Below are 19,132 nucleotides of genomic sequence, written 5' to 3'. Positions count from 1 at the left end.
AATCATTGAGAATGTTACTGGTGAGAACCTGTACAGAACACACATACATGGTCTGCATAGCACAAGCGTAAAACTGATATTACCATTATAAGGTCACTGTATGGTGATAATATCAGCTCTAAATCAGTGGTTTTGGTTAATGATCAGTACGATTGTATTATCAGTACTGTATATGCTGGTATGTTGTTATGGTCTGGTGGTATTTGTTATATTGCAATATTATTATTGCAGTATTATTGATTCTTATATAGCGTTATTATTGTAAATCTAGATCTTGTAGTAAATTTTGATTTCCCGCAGGAAGGCTAATATAAATAATAGAGACCCCTATCTGGGGAAGGGGATGAGCTGGCATGGGCCTGTGTACTTTCAAATGCCAGGGCTGAATTTTCGTGCCAGTGCATCCCTGATATCAGCATGAAATATTTTTTCCTGGTCGCTCTGAACATTACCTGCTGACTTTGTAGAACATTTCACAAACATTGTTCCTGTGTCACAGGGGAATGACAGAAGCAACTTGTACACAAAGATCTGGATATAACCAGTTTGTTTCCAGGTATTTAACGGAGGGCAAAGACCAAGTGTCTGATAGTGTCACAGACCTGTGAACAACTAACGCTGAGGATCAAGGTTCCAGCAGGTAAACAAAAAATCGTACATTTACTTCATTATGACCGTCATACAAGTGGAATATGTCATATCGAAGAAGGATCCAACAACTTGACCTTCTTTGTCCTTAGTGTGCAAACAAATGAATTTCCATTTCACAGCAGATGGAGGTATTTTATATTGAAGTTGCAACATTTATTAATAGACACAATAGACATCATGTGAAATCATACATAGATCCATAAGTATATAGCCTAATTAAATTAGATCATGGTATTTTTTTTACTTATTTTCCAATATATCTTTCATCAAGGACTCAAATGCATTCTGATAACGAGGGATAAATAGTACGGAGCACAAAATAATAACACAATGTTTAAAGGGAATGTATCATCAGAAAACGACTTATTGTTTAAATCAGGGTTTTCTGTTAAATTTATTTTTTTCTTATCACAATCTTCATTAAAAACAAGATCTTTTGCGATTTTCACACTGGTCACAGTGCTATTTTAGACATTTATAGCCTAATTGATCAAGACCGGCTTTGTTCACACAGGTCTTGATGAGGGTGCATGCTGGAGTCAGACGCTTCTGGTTCATGAAGAGGTACAGGTGCATCTCACTATATTAGAATATCATCAAAAAGTTTTCAGTTCTATACAAAAAGTGAAACTCATTATATAGAGTCATTAGAAACGGAGTGATCTATTTCAAGTGTTTATTTCTGTTAATGTTGATGATTATGGCTTACAGCCAATGAAAACACAAAAGTCATTATCTCAGTAAATTAGAATAATTTATAACAACAGCTTGAAAAATTATTGTAAAATCCGAAATGTTGGCCTACTGGAAATGTATGTTCAGTAAATGCACTCAATACTTGGACGGGGCTCCTTTTGCATCAATTACTGCATCAATGCGGCGTGGCATGGAGGCGATCAGCCTGTGGCACTGCTGAGCTGTGATGGAAGCCCAGGTTGCTTTGATAGCAGCCTTCAGCTCATATGCATTTGTGGCACCCCAGGGGTCTGGTTTTCCACAGTAATGTAATGTTATGTCTGAGAGCAGGTGGGAGGTCCTTTGGTCAGGGATCCTGTGCATGCCACACCTCCTGCCCAGTCTTGGGAGGGGAAGAACTTCCCCTGTATAAACCCTGGGCTGAGGCAGGGTTAGTCAGTCAAGGAGTCAAGGAGAGTAGAGACAAGAAACAGTCACAGGAAGAAACAGCAGAAGCTCAGTGGGAGCAATACTACTACAAGTCAGGGGCTGGCAGCTGCAGAGCTCGCCCTGACTGAGAAGCTTTCTTACCGGACCCGGCGTCCGAGGCTGTGGGGACTAACTCTTACCCAGCAGCAGAAGCCGACCGGCAGGGGATTTCAGGTCCTCAGGCCCAGAAACCCGAAGGCACGGTCACACGCGTGGGACCAGCACCGCCATCGTGGAGCGGAAGCCATTAGAAGGCCCCGAGTCACCGGCCATACGGGTGAGCACCACACGGTACACTCAGGGACGTGGGCTACTTATATCCGCTTCTAGCAAGGTAGCCAGAAGAGTACAGTCAGTTTGGGAGGCCTACAACTCCGCCTGGCCAGGGGAGATCCCATCTGCTCAAGGACTGACCAGGCCCCGTTCACTAGCAAGTACTCCGGGAGGGTCTATCGTTGTTACCAGTAAAGACCCTGAATTACACCGCACCGTCTCTGAGTGGTTCCTGCTACCCCCATCATCCACATCTGCTGCCCTGAGGCCATACCCCTCCCGTTGGGGGTTATACCATCTACGCTGCACCATCCATCCACCGGCCTCAGCGGACTGTCTTGCAGCGGCAGCTCCATAGCTGCATTCAGCGGGTGGCGTAGTCGTCCTACATCTACCGCTGTTACATCGCCGCTCAGTTTGACTCCCTGGACACGGACCGGGTCACCGCCACGAGACTACAACCCTCAAGAGATCCGGCTCCGGGTAAGCTCCCGCGTGCGCAACGCAGCGCGACACAGGCCCAGGGGCGCGTCAACTTTGGAGTAGTCGGCAGGATTTCGTGCCCGCAACCACCGGGTACTGCGTGCCTGAAAAAGAGAATTTTCAAACTTACCTGTGGTGAAGATTCCCGCCATCCGGCGCCATCTTCAGCCTTCTTCCCGCCATCGGTGAAGTTTCCCGCCATCCGGCGCCATCTTCTGCCTTCTTCCCGCCATCCGTGGAGTTTTCCCGCCATTGGACGCCATCTTGAGGACGCCGCGCGGGAAGAAGAGGGGCGTGGACTCCGAAAGCGCGCGAGAACTGAAGCCCCGCCTCACGTCGGGACGTTGCGTAAGGTCCTGGAAGGAGCCCAGCAGACGCCGACGTCACAGGAGCGCGACGGAAAGTCCTCAACCCTGACGATCCACTGCGGAGCCGCGGCCTACGGAACAGGATCATCGCAAGGTAGGCCACGGTCCACTAGGGGGGAGGAAGATGTCGGATACGGAGGAGAGCTTCACTGCCTCAACCCCCGCCAGCGCTACCGCTGCTGCAGTTATGCCCTTCACCATGCCCTATATCCCGGGAGCAGCTTGGCTACCCCAGTACTCAGGGGAGTCACATACCCTGCATGACTTTAGAGAAAAGCTGGATAGCCTCTTCCAGGTGTACCCCCTCACAGAAGAGCAAAAAGTGAGCATCCTGGTGGCCCAACTAACCGGGGCAGCCAAAAGGGAAGTAAAATCCTGGCCACCTGGGAGGAAGACTGTCGCAGGGATACTAACCCGGCTGAAGGACACCTTTGATACCCGCACCTCAGCCGAGATTAAGCTTAGATTCTACGGGTGCAAGCAGCGAGCGCATGAGAGTATAAGGGACTATGCACTAAACCTACAAGAGGCCCTGAGGGCCATTAAGCAGACCGACCCTGATGGAGTGGGAAACGAGGACAGGCTGTTGACCGAACAGTTTATAGAGGGACTGTATTGTAATACCCACCGAACCCAGTTGCGGGCAATGGCCTTACAGGATCCCCATCTGGGCTTTGCACAGTTCAAGGACAGAGCCATCCGGGTGCTCCGAGAACCGGCACCGGGTGGCGTTGTGACCCACAAGCGCCCTGCTATCACTTACCACCAGGAGGCGGCGCCCTTGTCGGCAGGGCCTGTGGGAGCTGATGCGCAGGCTTTGGACAATGACCCGGCTCCAGACCTACACCATCAGGTCCAAGAGCTAGCTAAGAGCGTTGCTGCGCTAACCCGAACTGTGCAGTCTTTACAGGCTTCCACCCCAGGGAAGATCCAGCTGGCATCCGGACCGGAGGACATCCCGTGGCGTCGACCAAGGAGGACCCCACCGGCCAGAGGAAGACCCAGTGACCGATACAGCGAGGACGGATGACCCATCTGCCGCCGCTGCAATCGACCTGGACATATGGCAAGGTACTGTTCTTTAAACGGGCACAACCTGGGGTAGAGGGCCAACCCCCAGGAAAAAGATCACCAGGCCCATCGAACTGGCGCGACAGATATGTGGGAGGACGTCCAGTCTTGCCTGTGGTACTGGATGGCATTCCCATGAGTGCCCTACTGGACACCGGGTCACAGGTCACCACCATCCCGTACGTGCTCTTTAAGCAGTACTGGAGTGACTCGGATATTACCCGCTACCCTGACGACGACTTGAGTATCATCGCCAGCAATGGCCAGCCCGTGCCACAGATCGGATTTAAAGAGGTGACCATCAAAATCGGTAGAGTCGAACTGGCAGCACAGGGACTGATCATTGTAGATATTGACAAACATGAGAGTCACCCAAAAATAACTCTAGGAACTAATGTAATTGAAAATTGTCTTGCAGAGGTGATTTTCCTTTTACAGCAGGTTGCCAAGAACGCCAGCTCCGGCGAGCAGCGGGTGCTCCAGAAAGAGATCCGGGCACTGATGCGACGGCAACAGGTGGAACTCTCCGGCGGTGAGATTGGTAGCGTAAGAATGTGTGACCCTTTTCCTATTGCCATGCCCCCAAAAAGTGAAATGATGATTTGGTGCCGGGCAGCTATTGGTCTGAGAGGTAGAGATTACCAGGCAATGGTAGAACCAGTTTACTCGGACAGTAGGCCCACCATTTTGACAGCACGGGGGGTGGTTGATGTACGCCATGGGAGAGTGCCCGTTCGCATAATAAATATCGGGGAGAGGGAAGTGTACCTGCCCCGGTATGCCACGCTAGCCAAATTATATACCATTAACCAAAATTCTATACAATCTGTGGAACCCTTGCCTCCATCTCACCCGGAGGAAGGTAACGGCTCTAAGAAAAACATGGAGGACTGGTGTCAGCAACTACATCTGGGTACTGACTCCACTCCCGCACACCAGAAACAAGGAGTCTATCGGGTGGTTCAGGAGTACGAGAGAGTGTTCAGTAAACACCCGTTAGACTTCGGGCGAGTCAAGGGGGTAGAACACCACATCCCCACGGGAGACCATCCTCCTATAAAAGAGAGGTATCGACCCGTACCCCCTGCCCACTACCAACACGCCAAGGGGATGCTTAGAGACATGAAGGAGGCTGGGGTGATCAGGGATAGCTGTAGCCCCTGGGCAGCTCCACTAGTCTTAGTCCGAAAGAAAGACAACACCATGAGGATGTGTGTAGATTACCGGAAAATCAATCGTATCACACACAAGGATGCGTACCCCTTACCAAGGATAGAGGAGTCATTGGCTGCTTTAAGATCTGCTAACTTCTTCTCTACCTTGGATCTCACTAGCGGGTACTGGCAGGTTCCTGTAGCAGAGGCGGACCGGGAGAAGACCGCATTCACCACCCCGATGGGACTTAGCGAGTTCACCTGCATGCCGTTCGGACTCTGCAACGCACCGGGAACCTTCCAACGACTAATGGAGTGTTGTCTGGGCCACAGAAACTTCGAGACGGTCCTGTTGTACCTGGACGATGTCATCGTATATTCCAAGACGTATGAGGACCACCTGAAACACCTGGCGGAAGTGTTCGAAGCTCTGGCAAGTTACGGCCTAAAGGTGAAACCCTCCAAGTGTCACCTCCTGAAACCAAAGGTGCAGTACCTGGGACACGTGGTGAGCGCTGACGGAGTGGCTCCCGACCCTGATAAGATCACCGCAATTAAGGAATGGCCAAGCCCCTCCAGCGTAAAAGAAGTGCGGCAGTTCCTCGGGTTGGTAGGCTACTACCGAAGGTTTATTCCCGGTTTCACCAAAAAGGCAGCACCTATGCAGGACCTCCTGATAGGCCAGTCCCGGAAGGCCAAGAACCAGAAGCCGCCCTTCAAATGGGAGGAGCTGGAAGAAGAGTCCTTCCGCCAGCTGAAGATGGCCCTCACGGGGGACGAAATCCTGGCGTACCCGGATTATAGCCAGCCCTTTATCCTCTACACCGACGCCAGTAACATCGGGCTAGGAGCCGTACTGTCCCAGATCCAGCAGGGGAAGGAACGAGTAATTGCCTACGCCAGCCGAAAACTGCGACCCACCGAAAGGAACCCCGAGAATTACAGCTCATTTAAGTTAGAGTTCCTGGCCGTAGTATGGGCAGTCACCGAGCGCTTTAAGCATTACCTCGCTTCTTCCCGGTTCACCGTGTACACGGATAACAACCCGTTGACACACCTGGACACGGCAAGACTCGGTGCCCTGGAGCAGAGGTGGATGGCCCGTCTGTCCAACTACGAGTTCACAATCAAATACCGGGCAGGACGCTCCAATACCAACGCGGACGCCCTGTCCAGGATGCCCAACCTGCCGGACGGAGGAGAAGATCCGGAGGGACTGGGAGAAGTTGAACTCCCTGCATTCCACCGTCATGGGACTATCCAGTATTCCCACCGGGTAAGGAGTAAGCAGGCTGCTACGTTGAACCCCTTACCCCACTACAACTGGGCGGAAACGCAAGACAGCGACCCTGCCGTCCGACTGGTGAAGGAGATGCTGACTCGGCCGGAGGCTCGCCTTGAACCAGACGCTCCGGAGGAAGCCAAACAACTATGGGCAGAGAAGAGTCGACTGTTCCTTTACAAAGGGAAGTTGTGCCGCAGAATGGTTAACTCCCGGACGCATGAATTACTCTGGCAAGTAGTGGTGCCACGAAGAGACGCAGCCATGGTGATGGAGGCATACCACGACGGAGCTGGACACTTCGGGTGGAAGAAGCTGGAGTTCCTGCTGCGCGAGCGGTTCCACTGGGTAGGCATGAGGGGAACCATCGAGAAGTGGTGCAGAGACTGTGGCCCGTGCAACCTGAGAAGGAAGGACCGTGCCAGCCAGAAGACTCCCCTGCAGTCCATCGTCACCCGGCAACCGTTGGAACTGGTAGCCTTGGATCATGTAAAACTGACCCCAAGTAGAAGTGGCTACGTCTACGCGTTAACCATCGTGGATCATTACTCCCGGTTTCTGGTTGTCGTCCCCGTCAAGGACTTAACGGCTCAAACAGCAGCTAGAGCCTTCCAGCAGCACTTTTGCCGTCCACACGGGTACCCGGACCAAGTGCTGACGGACCAGGGACCTGCCTTTGAAGCGGAGGTCTTCCAGGAATTCTGCAATCTGTATGGCTGCCGGAAGATAAGGACGACACCCTACCATCCGCAAACTAATGGACTTTGTGAGAAAATGAACCAGGTGGTAATGGATCTTCTAAAAACGTTGCCCCTGGAAGAACGCAGTCTGTGGCCTGAGAAGTTGCCCGATCTGGTGGACCTATACAACCACATCCCGGTAGGTTCCACCAACTGTACCCCGGCTTACCTAATGAGGGCAAGACCTGGTAAGTTACCTGTTGACCTGGAAATGGGAGTCCTGACACCCGAGGACACTTCACCAGAAACAGACTGGGACACAGAGAGGCAGCAGCAGTACCGGAGAGTACAGGAGAGCGTGGAGCGAAGTCTCTGTCAGGCTAGGGAAAGACAAGAGAAAACTTACAACCAGTATGCTCCCGCTGTTCCCCTGGTACCCGGAGAGCAGGTCTTGAAGAGGAAGAGACGGCTCCACAAGTTGGATGACCAGTGGGAGAAGGACCCGTACACCGTACTGCCCTCAAGCCACGAGAACCCGAAGGTTTGTACCATCAGTAAAGACGGAGGGGAAACCACAGCCATTGTATCCCGGGACCACCTGAAGAAGTGTCCCGAACAACTGAGGAACCCTGAAGAGGAACAAGAAGACCATCGACCCGTAGAGGAAAGGGAAGATATGGTTAGTACTGTGCTGGAGGATTTGAAGTGTATAAATTGTTTTATTTATGTTTATCTGTGTATTGTTGCTTGTGTATAATTTTGTGTTTCCAGTTATTTTTAGGAATCCTTTGTCACGCTGTCTCTGTATACTGGAGGTAGGGGGCCTAAGCTGACCCTAAGCTGGGGCCCTGACTAATCCCTCAACCTGGAGGTACTGTTAAAGGTACAGAGGTCCAGGCCACCAGCGTAACCCCTACCTCCTGAAGATCCCTGCACCTCAGTAATCTAGTCCTGAGAAGGACCCCGATCACAACCAAAGGGAAAAAACACTTCCAAATACACTTATCTCAGCAACTCCAAACACCACGATCCGCTCTGTCAGTCTGAATGAAATGCTTTCACCGACACCTCCCAAACAGACCAGCAGGTATATGAAGGAATCTCACTACAGAAGTATTGATTGCAGCTGGGCGAGGCTGGACCTCATCTAGCCCAGAGAGAGAGAGAGAATTAACTCCCTCACTGCCGAGAAACACAAAGCACCAACAAGTCAGCTGCGAGAAGTCAGGCTGTGTACTCGTGACGATCTTCGTGGCAACACACCCGTGACAGTACCCCCCCTTCTACGAGGGGCCTCCGGACCCTCAGGGCCAGGTTTATCCGGGTGAGTCGTGTGGAAGGCCCGAACTAATCGGTCTGCGTTAATATCCGACGCAGGAACCCACATCCTCTCCTCAGGACCATACCCCTTCCAATGAACCAGGTACTGAAGGGACCGGCGATTAAAGCGTGAATCAATGACCCTCAAAACCTGGAACTCCAAGTTACCATTGACAACCACTGGAGGGGGAGGTAAAAGTGACGGTACCACCGGCGCCACATACCTCTTAAGCAATGATCTGTGAAACACGTTGTGAATTTTAAACGTAGGGGGGAGGTCAAGACGGAATGCCACCGGATTAATAATAGAACTGACTCTGTACGGCCCGATGAACCTGGGACCCAGTTTCCAGGAGGGAACCTTAAGTTTTATATTCCTGGTAGACAACCATACCCGATCGTTCACACTTAGGTCCGGACCAGACACTCTCCTCCTATCAGCCATACGTTTGTATCGGTTCCCCATAGTATTCAGATTCTTCAGCACCCCTCTCCATACTGAAGCGAGTGATGAGGAAAATCGTTCCTCCTCAGGAACCCCCGAAGAGCCCCCCCCACTGAAAGTACAAAACTGGGGGTGAAAACCATATGCCCCAAAAAACGGGGACTTACCAGTGGACTCGCTCCGCCTATTATTAAGAGCAAACTCTGCCAGAGGTAAGAAAGAAGCCCAGTCCTCCTGGTTCTCTGACACAAAACACCGGAGATATGTCTCCAAGCTCTGGTTCATACGTTCCGTCTGACCATTGGTCTGAGGATGAAAAGCCGATGAGAATGACAACTGCATCCCCCGCCGTGCACAAAACGCCTTCCAGAACTTAGACACAAACTGAGACCCCCGATCAGACACCACCTCGGAGGGTACCCCGTGAAGCCTCACAATCTCCCCAATGAACACCTGCGCAAGAGTTTTAGCATTAGGGAGAGCCGGAAGAGCGATAAAATGTGCCATCTTGCTGAACCTGTCCACTACAACGAGTATGACCGTTTTACCCGAAGACGGAGGGAGGTCCGTAATAAAGTCCATAGACAGATGAGTCCAAGGACGCTCCGGGATCTTCAAAGGTAAGAGGGCCCCAGACGGACGGGTATGTGAGGTCTTAGAGCGCGCACAAACCCCACAGGACGCGACAAAAGTTACCACCTCCTTATGTAAATTAGGCCACCAAAACCGACGCGAGAGGAGATCCACAGTAGCTTTACTCCCCGGGTGTCCTGCAAAAACTGAGTTATGGTGTGCCTCGATCACCTTTTGTCGCAACTGATCTGGAACAAACAATCTCCCTGGAGGTCCAACAGGGGCGTCCCCCTGAGCCTCCAATACCTCCTCCTCCAGCTCAGAGCATACTGCCGAAACCACCACCCCCTCCTGAAGGATAGGAATCGGGTCGTCCGTATTCCCGGCCCCCGGGAAACTACGAGATAAGGCATCCGCCTTTACATTTTTTGACCCAGGACGATATGTAACGACAAAATTAAACCTGGTAAAAAACAATGACCACCTAGCTTGTCTGGGATTCAGACGTTTCGCGGACTCCAGATATAGCAGGTTCTTGTGATCGGTGATGACGGTGACCGGATGAACAGCCCCCTCCAGAAAATGGCGCCACTCCTCAAAAGCTAACTTAATGGCCAAGAGTTCCCTATTGCCGACATCGTAATTCCTCTCAGCGGACGACAATTTTTTAGAGAAAAAGGCGCACGGATGCCACTTACCAGGGGACGAACCCTGTGACAATACTGCTCCCACCCCTACCTCGGAAGCGTCTACCTCTACAATGAATGGCTGAGACGCATCAGGTTGAATGAGTATGGGCGCCGAGGCAAAACATTTTTTCAAAGAGGAGAATGCTTGACAAGCCTTGTCAGACCACCTAGAAAAATCCGTCCCCTTTTTAGTCATGTCAGTGAGAGGCTTAACCATGGACGAGAAATTACGAATGAACTTCCGGTAATAATTAGCAAACCCCAGGAAACGTTGTAGTGCCTTAAGATTCTCTGGCCGATCCCACTCAAGAACTGCCCGCACTTTCCCAGGGTCCATACGAAAACCGGACGCTGAAACCAGGAAGCCTAAAAACTGGAGTTCCTGTACGGCGAACACACACTTTTCCCACTTGGCATACAGTTTATTATCCCGCAAGATCTGTAACACCTGCCTAACGTGCTCCTGATGAGACACCAGATCCGGCGAGTAAATTAGGATATCATCCAGATATATGACAACAAACTGTCCCACCAAGCGGCGAAAAATGTCATTAACAAAGTGTTGGAACACCGCCGGGGCATTAGTCAGACCGAATGGCATGACAAGGTTCTCATAATGCCCCTCCGGAGTGTTAAACGCCGTCTTCCACTCATCCCCCTCCTTCATCCTAATCAGATTGTACGCCCCCCTGAGATCCAACTTAGAAAACCATTTGGCGCCCACGATCTGATTAAAGAGATCGGGAATAAGTGGGAGCGGATACGGATCTCGGACCGTAATCCGATTAAGTTCACGGAAATCCAGGCAAGGGCGTAGGCCTCCATCTTTCTTCTTAACAAAGAAGAACCCCGCAGCCACCGGTGAAGATGAAGGTCTAATATGCCCCTTAGCCAGACTTTCTGAGATATAATCCTTCATGGCCTGCCTCTCAGGACCAGAAAGGTTATACAACCTAGCTTTAGGTAACTTGGCCTCAGGAAGCAGTTTTACAGAACAGTCATACACGCGATGAGGAGGTAGTTCCTGACACCCTTTCTCCGAGAATACATCCTCAAAGTCCGCCAGAAATGGAGGTAAGACCCAAGGAGTAACCGCACCAATGACCGTGTTCATGCAGTTTTTATTACAGAATTTACTCCATTGGCTTATCTCCCTGGTTTGCCAATTAATAACCGGGTTATGCTTAGCTAACCAAGGAAGGCCCAACACAATAGGAGTGGGAAGACCCTCCAACACGTAGCAAGACAACAGTTCTTTATGTATTGCCCCCACTTGAAGTTTTACGTCATGCACAACTTGCAAAAAACTTCCCTGCCCGAGAGGCCTGGCATCGATCGAGAATATGGGGATGGGTTTAGCCAACTCACTCAACCGCATACCTTGAACCCGGGCAAACCGAGCATCAACCAGATTAGCCCCGGCCCCACTATCCAGAAGAACAGATATCCTCTCAGTTCTCGTACCCACCACCACCTCCGCCGGTACGAGAAACTGAGACGAACCTAGGGACGAAATACCTACTCCCAGATTGCCGTCCACCACACAACCTGGGATCAACAGTTTTCCGACGACTCTTCACTCTGCAAGGGACGGGATGGACACCCCCCAATAAAATGTCCCTTTCTCCCGCAGAAGAAACACCTTCCTGCCTTATGGCGCACCACCGGTCCCCTCCCCCGAAATTATGTCCCTCCTAATTGCATAGGCTCCTCTGGACTGACCAGGGGAACCACCATATGAGGGGACCTTGTAGGAGGTGGAGTCATCACAGGGGGTAGAGTTATCCCGCACCTCTCCCGAAGCCGTCTGTCCACGCGAATAGCGAGGGCCATAGCGGCTTCCAGAGACACGGGAGAGTCATACTGTGCCAACACATCCTGTAATTTGTCGGATAAACCATGACAAAACTGGCTCCTAAGAGCCGGGTCATTCCACTGGGTGTCCGTGGCCCACCTACGGAACTCCGAACAGAATTCCTCCGCCGGACGATCTCCCTGCTGGATCCTACGTAACTTAGACTCAGCAAGGGAGATCCGATCTGGGTCATCATATACGAGTCCCAGGGCAGCGAAAAACCTATCCACTGACTGGAGAGCCGGGGAACCCGGGGGAAGAGAGAACGCCCAAGATTGTGGGTCCCCTTGTAGGAGCGAGATGACAATTCCCACCCTTTGTTCTTCACTCCCCGATGACCGAGGCCGCAGCCGAAAGTACAATTTACATGCCTCCCGGAAAACAAAAAACTTGTCCCGCCCCCCAGTGAACCTATCAGGGAGAGCTACTTTAGGTTCTGGTCCGGCTTGCTCCTGAGGATGCCAAACCTTGGACCTAACGTCCGCCAGCTCCATGGACAAACTCTGCAATTGCCGAGCTAGACCGGCTACTGGATCCATAGTAGCTGGAGAAAAACTAAGTGGGTCGGTGAAAATGTCACGCTGTCTCTGTATACTGGAGGTAGGGGGCCTAAGCTGACCCTAAGCTGGGGCCCTGACTAATCCCTCAACCTGGAGGTACTGTTAAAGGTACAGAGGTCCAGGCCACCAGCGTAACCCCTACCTCCTGAAGATCCCTGCACCTCAGTAATCTAGTCCTGAGAAGGACCCCGATCACAACCAAAGGGAAAAAACACTTCCAAATACACTTATCTCAGCAACTCCAAACACCACGATCCGCTCTGTCAGTCTGAATGAAATGCTTTCACCGACACCTCCCAAACAGACCAGCAGGTATATGAAGGAATCTCACTACAGAAGTATTGATTGCAGCTGGGCGAGGCTGGACCTCATCTAGCCCAGAGAGAGAGAGAGAATTAACTCCCTCACTGCCGAGAAACACAAAGCACCAACAAGTCAGCTGCGAGAAGTCAGGCTGTGTACTCGTGACGATCTTCGTGGCAACACACCCGTGACATCCTTGGTGGATTTACCGGGAATCCTTGTACATAGTTGGAGCGTAACCCAGGATGGACTAGAGACTGTTAAGGACTCGGGGTAGGACAGACCCCTACCTGGTTACGTCTCCCTGTTTTGGTGAAATGGACACCTTGCTTTCTTCAAAGACTACACCCGGTTACGGACATGCCGTGACCACCTTTATGTGTTTCTTCTTATTGTACTATTATTGTTGTTATATCTTGTTATGTTTTTTCTAAAATATGTTTAGTCCCGGAGTACTAAATTTCACTAGGGGGGAATGTGGCACCCCAGGGGTCTGGTTTTCCACAGTAATGTAATGTTATGTCTGAGAGCAGGTGGGAGGTCCTTTGGTCAGGTATCCTGTGCATGCCACACCTCCTGCCCAGTCTTGGGAGGGGAAGAACTTCCCCTGTATAAACCCTGGGCTGAGGCAGGGTTAGTCAGTCAAGGAGTCAAGGAGAGTAGAGACAAGAAACAGTCACAGGAAGAAACAGCAGAAGCTCAGTGGGAGCAATACTACTACAAGTCAGGGGCTGGCAGCTGCAGAGCTCGCCCTGACTGAGAAGCTTTCTTACCGGACCCGGCGTCCGAGGCTGTGGGGACTAACTCTTACCCAGCAGCAGAAGCCGACCGGCAGGGGATTTCAGGTCCTCAGGCCCAGAAACCCGAAGGCACGGTCACACGCGTGGGACCAGCACCGCCATCGTGGAGCGGAAGCCATTAGAAGGCCCCGAGTCACCGGCCATACGGGTGAGCACCACACGGTACACTCAGGGACGTGGGCTACTTATATCCGCTTCTAGCAAGGTAGCCAGAAGAGTACAGTCAGTTTGGGAGGCCTACAACTCCGCCTGGCCAGGGGAGATCCCATCTGCTCAAGGACTGACCAGGCCCCGTTCACTAGCAAGTACTCCGGGAGGGTCTATCGTTGTTACCAGTAAAGACCCTGAATTACACCGCACCGTCTCTGAGTGGTTCCTGCTACCCCCATCATCCACATCTGCTGCCCTGAGGCCATACCCCTCCCGTTGGGGGTTATACCATCTACGCTGCACCATCCATCCACCGGCCTCAGCGGACTGTCTTGCAGCGGCAGCTCCATAGCTGCATTCAACGGGTGGCGTAGTCGTCCTACATCTACCGCTGTTACATCGCCGCTCAGTTTGACTCCCTGGACACGGACCGGGTCACCGCCACGAGACTACAACCCTCAAGAGATCCGGCTCCGGGTAAGCTCCCGCGTGCGCAACGCAGCGCGACACAGGCCCAGGGGCGCGTCAACTTGTTGGGTCAGGTGTCTCATCTTTCTCTTTACTGAGATAATCACTTTTGTGTTTTCATTGGCTGCAAGACATAATCATCAGGGGGGTCTGATGAGTGGTGTGTGCCTCCGTGTGCTATGCCAGAAATCTCACTCCAGTCAGCAGCAGCGTATGGTCCATAGTGGCAGACATCGCTGCCACTATGGGACTCGTGAGACAGGGGGGCCCAGGAGTCAGGAGAAAGAATCCACCTCTGCAAAAGTTGTGTGTTGTGCCACGCAGAGGATAACTTAGTGTCTGCTCTGTTACAGCAGGAGAGGAGGCTCCATCCACCAGCTCCGGCAGAGCAGAGTGGCTGCTTACAGTATGGTCACTGCTTTCCCTTTGTATAGAGGTGTAAAATATGTCATGTCTATATTTATGTACATATGTGTATGTGACGAACATGTATTTAGTACATCCATATATTCTCATGGGTTAAAGTGGCATTTCAGGTCCATTACAAGTTTGAGAGAGACCTCATGTGATCGGGCCAAAGTGCCACATGTGAACATCTAGGTGAATAAATATATGTAATGATGTCTATGGTGTGGCTGTTCTTCTTGTATTTCCTTTGGACAATCTGTCCCTGTTCTGTACCACATGCGATATAGAGCGTGGCCTAAAGTGATCCTAACATGATACACGCCGCTCCATCCACAGTCAGCGGCCCCTCCATCCACAGTCAGCGGCCCCTCCATCCACAGTCAGCGGCCCCTCCATCCACAGTCAGCGGCCCCTCCATCCACAGGCACCGGCCCCTCCATCCACAGGCACCGGCTGGATGATCTCAGCCAAGAATATTTTACTCTGAAACGTGGTGGAGGTTCAGATAAAAACATACTTTATTTGCAACCGTGGACCGAGCTGCACCATGGACTATTTGCAGTCGTGACCAGGTGGCTTCTCCCACCTGCTGCTAATCACTGACAGGTCTCTCTAATCACGCATGCAGTAATACTGTAGACTTGTCAGTCACTGGCAGGGGGTGGGTAGAAGCCACCGGGTCACGTCTGCCGATTTATCCACTGTGTGGTTCGGTCCCTGGCAGATTTTAAAGTACGTTTTTCTCTGAGAGGCCGCAGCATTTCACAGTCACACATACCTGGCTGAGATCATGCAGAAGGTACCTGATACTCGCTGCCCGTGGATGATGGGTATCAGCTGTCAGGTTCCCTTTAAAGAAGTTTTCCAAAATAATCAAAGTGCTGCACCTCGGCAGTAATACAGGGATATTAAAGAGATTATCTGTTAAAAGGTTCTCATGGGGGGTTAATTCTTGAAAAATTAAAAACAACAAAATTAATCCTACTCACCTGCAGTCACCTCCTGAATCCGGTGCAGACTGATCTGTGATCTGCACCAACAGCAATAATTTCACAGTTCTACCAGACTCAGGAACGCTGCAGCTTGCGGTAGGCTGCAGCGGTCAGGTAACTTGAACTGCATGCATCACAAGCTGCAGCAGTCGTGTGTCTCGTAGAACGGTGACATGATTAATGTTGGCGCAGACCATAGGGCGGCTTGCACTGAGTCCAGGAAGGGGACAGCAGGTGAGTATGATTTATTTTATTATTTTTACAGAATCTGAACTACAGATAGATTACAGAATCTATTGAACTCATGTGTTCACTGAACCATGCGGATTTAGCGCATTCAATACATTCTAGTGGTCAAATTTCTGTTGTGGAGACTAGCGACTTAGCAAGAGAAATTGACATGCTGCGGTCCTGAAAGACGCTCTGAATGTCAGTTTCTGCGGGTGATACGCAGCCTCTGATGCATGCTTAGTGGACATGGGATTTCTAGAGATCCCATCCACTATAACATCTGGATGCTGCGGGTTTGACGCTGCATAAATACACAGTGGCCAACCCGCAGCATTTCCTGATCGTGGGCACATAGCCTTAGTTTTTTTTCTATACTTTTAGGGCTATAAGACAATTTGTAGCAAGAAAAAAAAATTTTGTTTAAAAGTGTGCGCCTTATAGTTCATGTTCAGGGAGGCACTGCATTGCCATCTGCCTTGTTTATTTCCTTAATGATTGGGCAGAGAGCGATGAAGCGTTCTGCCTGATCATTTAGAGTGCTCCTGAGATGTTCTTATTTGCACAAATCTCTCCCTCCTGGTTCTGATCTGTATAATCAGTATAAGGCAGCAGGAGAAGCTGAACACCATATGTACAACGTATCTAGCTTCCCATCATGGAGGGAGCTCATAGCCGCAAATGTCTCATCTACTTCCTGACCCACAGCGATCTGTATGGTCAGAAGCGGAAGCTTAAAGCGATGTGTACTTAGCTTTACACTTCCAGGGCATTGTTATCATGTAGGTCTAAGGTGAACTCTGAGAATTAATGTCACTGTTGGGCCCTATATACCCCAGTCCAACAATGAATACAATGGTGGAACAGGGATCTGATTGATCCTTGCTCCACCATTCAGCTTGTACGTCTAAGTCTCAGCACATCAGGCACAATTACATCAGAAGATCGAGCCTGCTGCTCAGAGCCTCAGTCCACATGCTACACAGAGTGGAGCAGCGCAACAGTGGAACGTGGCTAGCTGAGTGATGTTTTTCATTTCTTTTATCAGTCAGTACTTATAGGGCCATCATACTCTGTGGAGACGGACACCATTGTGGGAGCATTTATACTGTGTTTGGGGGAATTGTACTGGTGGGGTCATTATACTGTATGAGGTGATATGAGGGTCTCATTGTGTGGGGGGATCATGCTATGTGGGGGTATGTACTGTGGGGACTGTTCTGGAGACACTGGGTTCATCATGCCGTGCTAGCGGGGGAATTAACTGTTGGGTGGGGGTATCATGCAGTATGTTAGATGCATTTTTAGAGGCATTATACTGTATGGGGCCACAAAAGTTGTATTGTAGTGGGTGGAAATAGTAAGGGGCTTAAGAAGGAGCAAAATTACTGTGTATGTGCTGCAATACATGTCTCTCTCCCTATCTTTAAATGTTTCTATGTACACCCCTGCCAGTCAGGCACTAGAGTAAGATTTTTGGCGTAGGGAAGACCACAGCGCATCATGAATTAAACAAACTGTGCTGTCCTGACCTCGTCTCGCCCTGTCCCGCCCCGGCACTGCTCATTTCAGTGGAGCTTGGAGAGTATCGTGTAAAGCCGCAAGATTTAGGCGAAATTCTGAGTACTTTGCAGGAGACTTTTCAGAGCTCTCATTATGATCACAGGCAAGGATACACCTCTATACAAAGCTGATAACAAATTATCCACAATTTACAGCAGGTAATGTCCACTGCACCCCTCCCCTTCACAATGGTCTTTCCACACAATCATCAGATGCTTCAATACAAAAAGATAAGGTCTGAGTCAGTCTATTGCAGCTAATGTGAACATGTACATGTACATTTCCTAAAAGAACAGGAAGTTTGAGTCTAGAATAGCCTCAATTACTATTGTGAAAAGTTCTATTTTTATTCATGAAGATCATAATATGAAAAAAAACCCATTAAAACATGAATAAACTCCAATTAACACAAAAACCTGATTTAAGCAATTTGTTTTCTTTCTGATGCCACATTCCTTTTCATTAAAATTAGTCCCGTGCTATGGGTGTGCCTGCCTTCTTGTGAGACATCATGTTTTACTAATAACGGAGCTCAGCAACCTATGTAATGGTAGCAAATCCAAGGTTAGGTTGGCAATGTTTTCACTCCTCCATCACATTATATAATATGTATATCATGGCCCGATCATTGATGTAATACTAACCTCTCATCACTACACACACTACTGCTACTACTAACACTATCACACTGTGGTTGTCATTGACGTAGGACATACAGTACTGGCACTGCATGGACTGACACCAACCCCCCTTATTTAAAGGGAACCGGGCAAATGATTCGTGCTACCCAAACCACAGTTAGCAAGAATCAGAGCCTAACTTCGAGATTGCAACTAGGTATGTTTCAAGGCCCCCATGCACATTAGATTAATGTCGGCCAATATTGATGAGCTTGGCTGACACTCTAATCCTAATTTCCAGTTTCCAGTCCTCAAAGCCAATGAACCGATCACATGATAATTACATTACTTGTGCAATACTAATATACTAGTGTATGTGGAAGCACCAGCCTACTTATTGCCGGATGAGATGTAGATTTGGCATGTCCGAATTCGGATTTTTCATACAGAGCACAAGAATGAGCGAATGAGCGCTCCTGTGCAGGGCTGCCACCAAGAATTTCAGGGCACCAGGGCCCCATACTGGCAAAATTTTCAGGCCCCCTTGAGACTCCACCCAGGCTCCATCCCAGCTCCACCTCCACCCCTTGAACCTTACACAGTCCCACCGCCCACTCTTGGAAAAAATCTACTTTCTGCACCATCTACACACCAATCATACATTAACAGTTCCCATTGAACACCATATCACATACATAGCCATCAGCTTTTGTTTTGGCCAAAATATTTTTTAAACTGCCACCACGACTAGGTAGTCGTGGCCGGGCCCTACTCTACTCCAACCTATTAAAAATTTCTTATACTACCCAATACTCTTTGTATATTTTTATTTACTTTTATTTAAAATTACCGATAATACAAAGGGTCAAATACTGTCACACCATGACCAGACCACATATTACCACCATATAGAGATTGAATAATACCACATACAAGGAACAAATACCATCACACCATGACCAGACCGCATAGTGACCAAATACTACAATACTGATCATTAATAAAAAAAGACACAATACTAATATTACCATA

At 49.9% G+C, this 19,132-nt stretch overlaps 1 long non-coding RNA gene across 1 annotated transcript in view; it reads left to right on the top strand.

Moving 5' to 3' along the window:
• Nucleotides 1-453: 453 nt before the first annotated feature.
• Nucleotides 454-19,132, top strand: part of LOC141154668 (uncharacterized) — a 62,996-nt gene continuing 44,317 nt past the window's right edge. The window contains exons 1-2 of the long non-coding RNA XR_012247459.1: nucleotides 454-640; nucleotides 1,166-1,215. This is a non-coding gene — a long non-coding RNA (uncharacterized lncRNA). The remainder of the gene's footprint in view (nucleotides 641-1,165; nucleotides 1,216-19,132) is intronic.

Source organism: Phyllobates terribilis, unplaced genomic scaffold, assembly GCF_046119375.1.
Source record: "Phyllobates terribilis strain yellow unplaced genomic scaffold, ASM4611937v1 Scaffold_1__5_contigs__length_1240528914, whole genome shotgun sequence".
NCBI classification, from domain to species: Eukaryota; Metazoa; Chordata; class Amphibia; order Anura; family Dendrobatidae; genus Phyllobates; species Phyllobates terribilis.
Note: the sequence above shows the minus strand (reverse complement) of the source record. Positions and strands in the feature narration are given on the sequence as shown.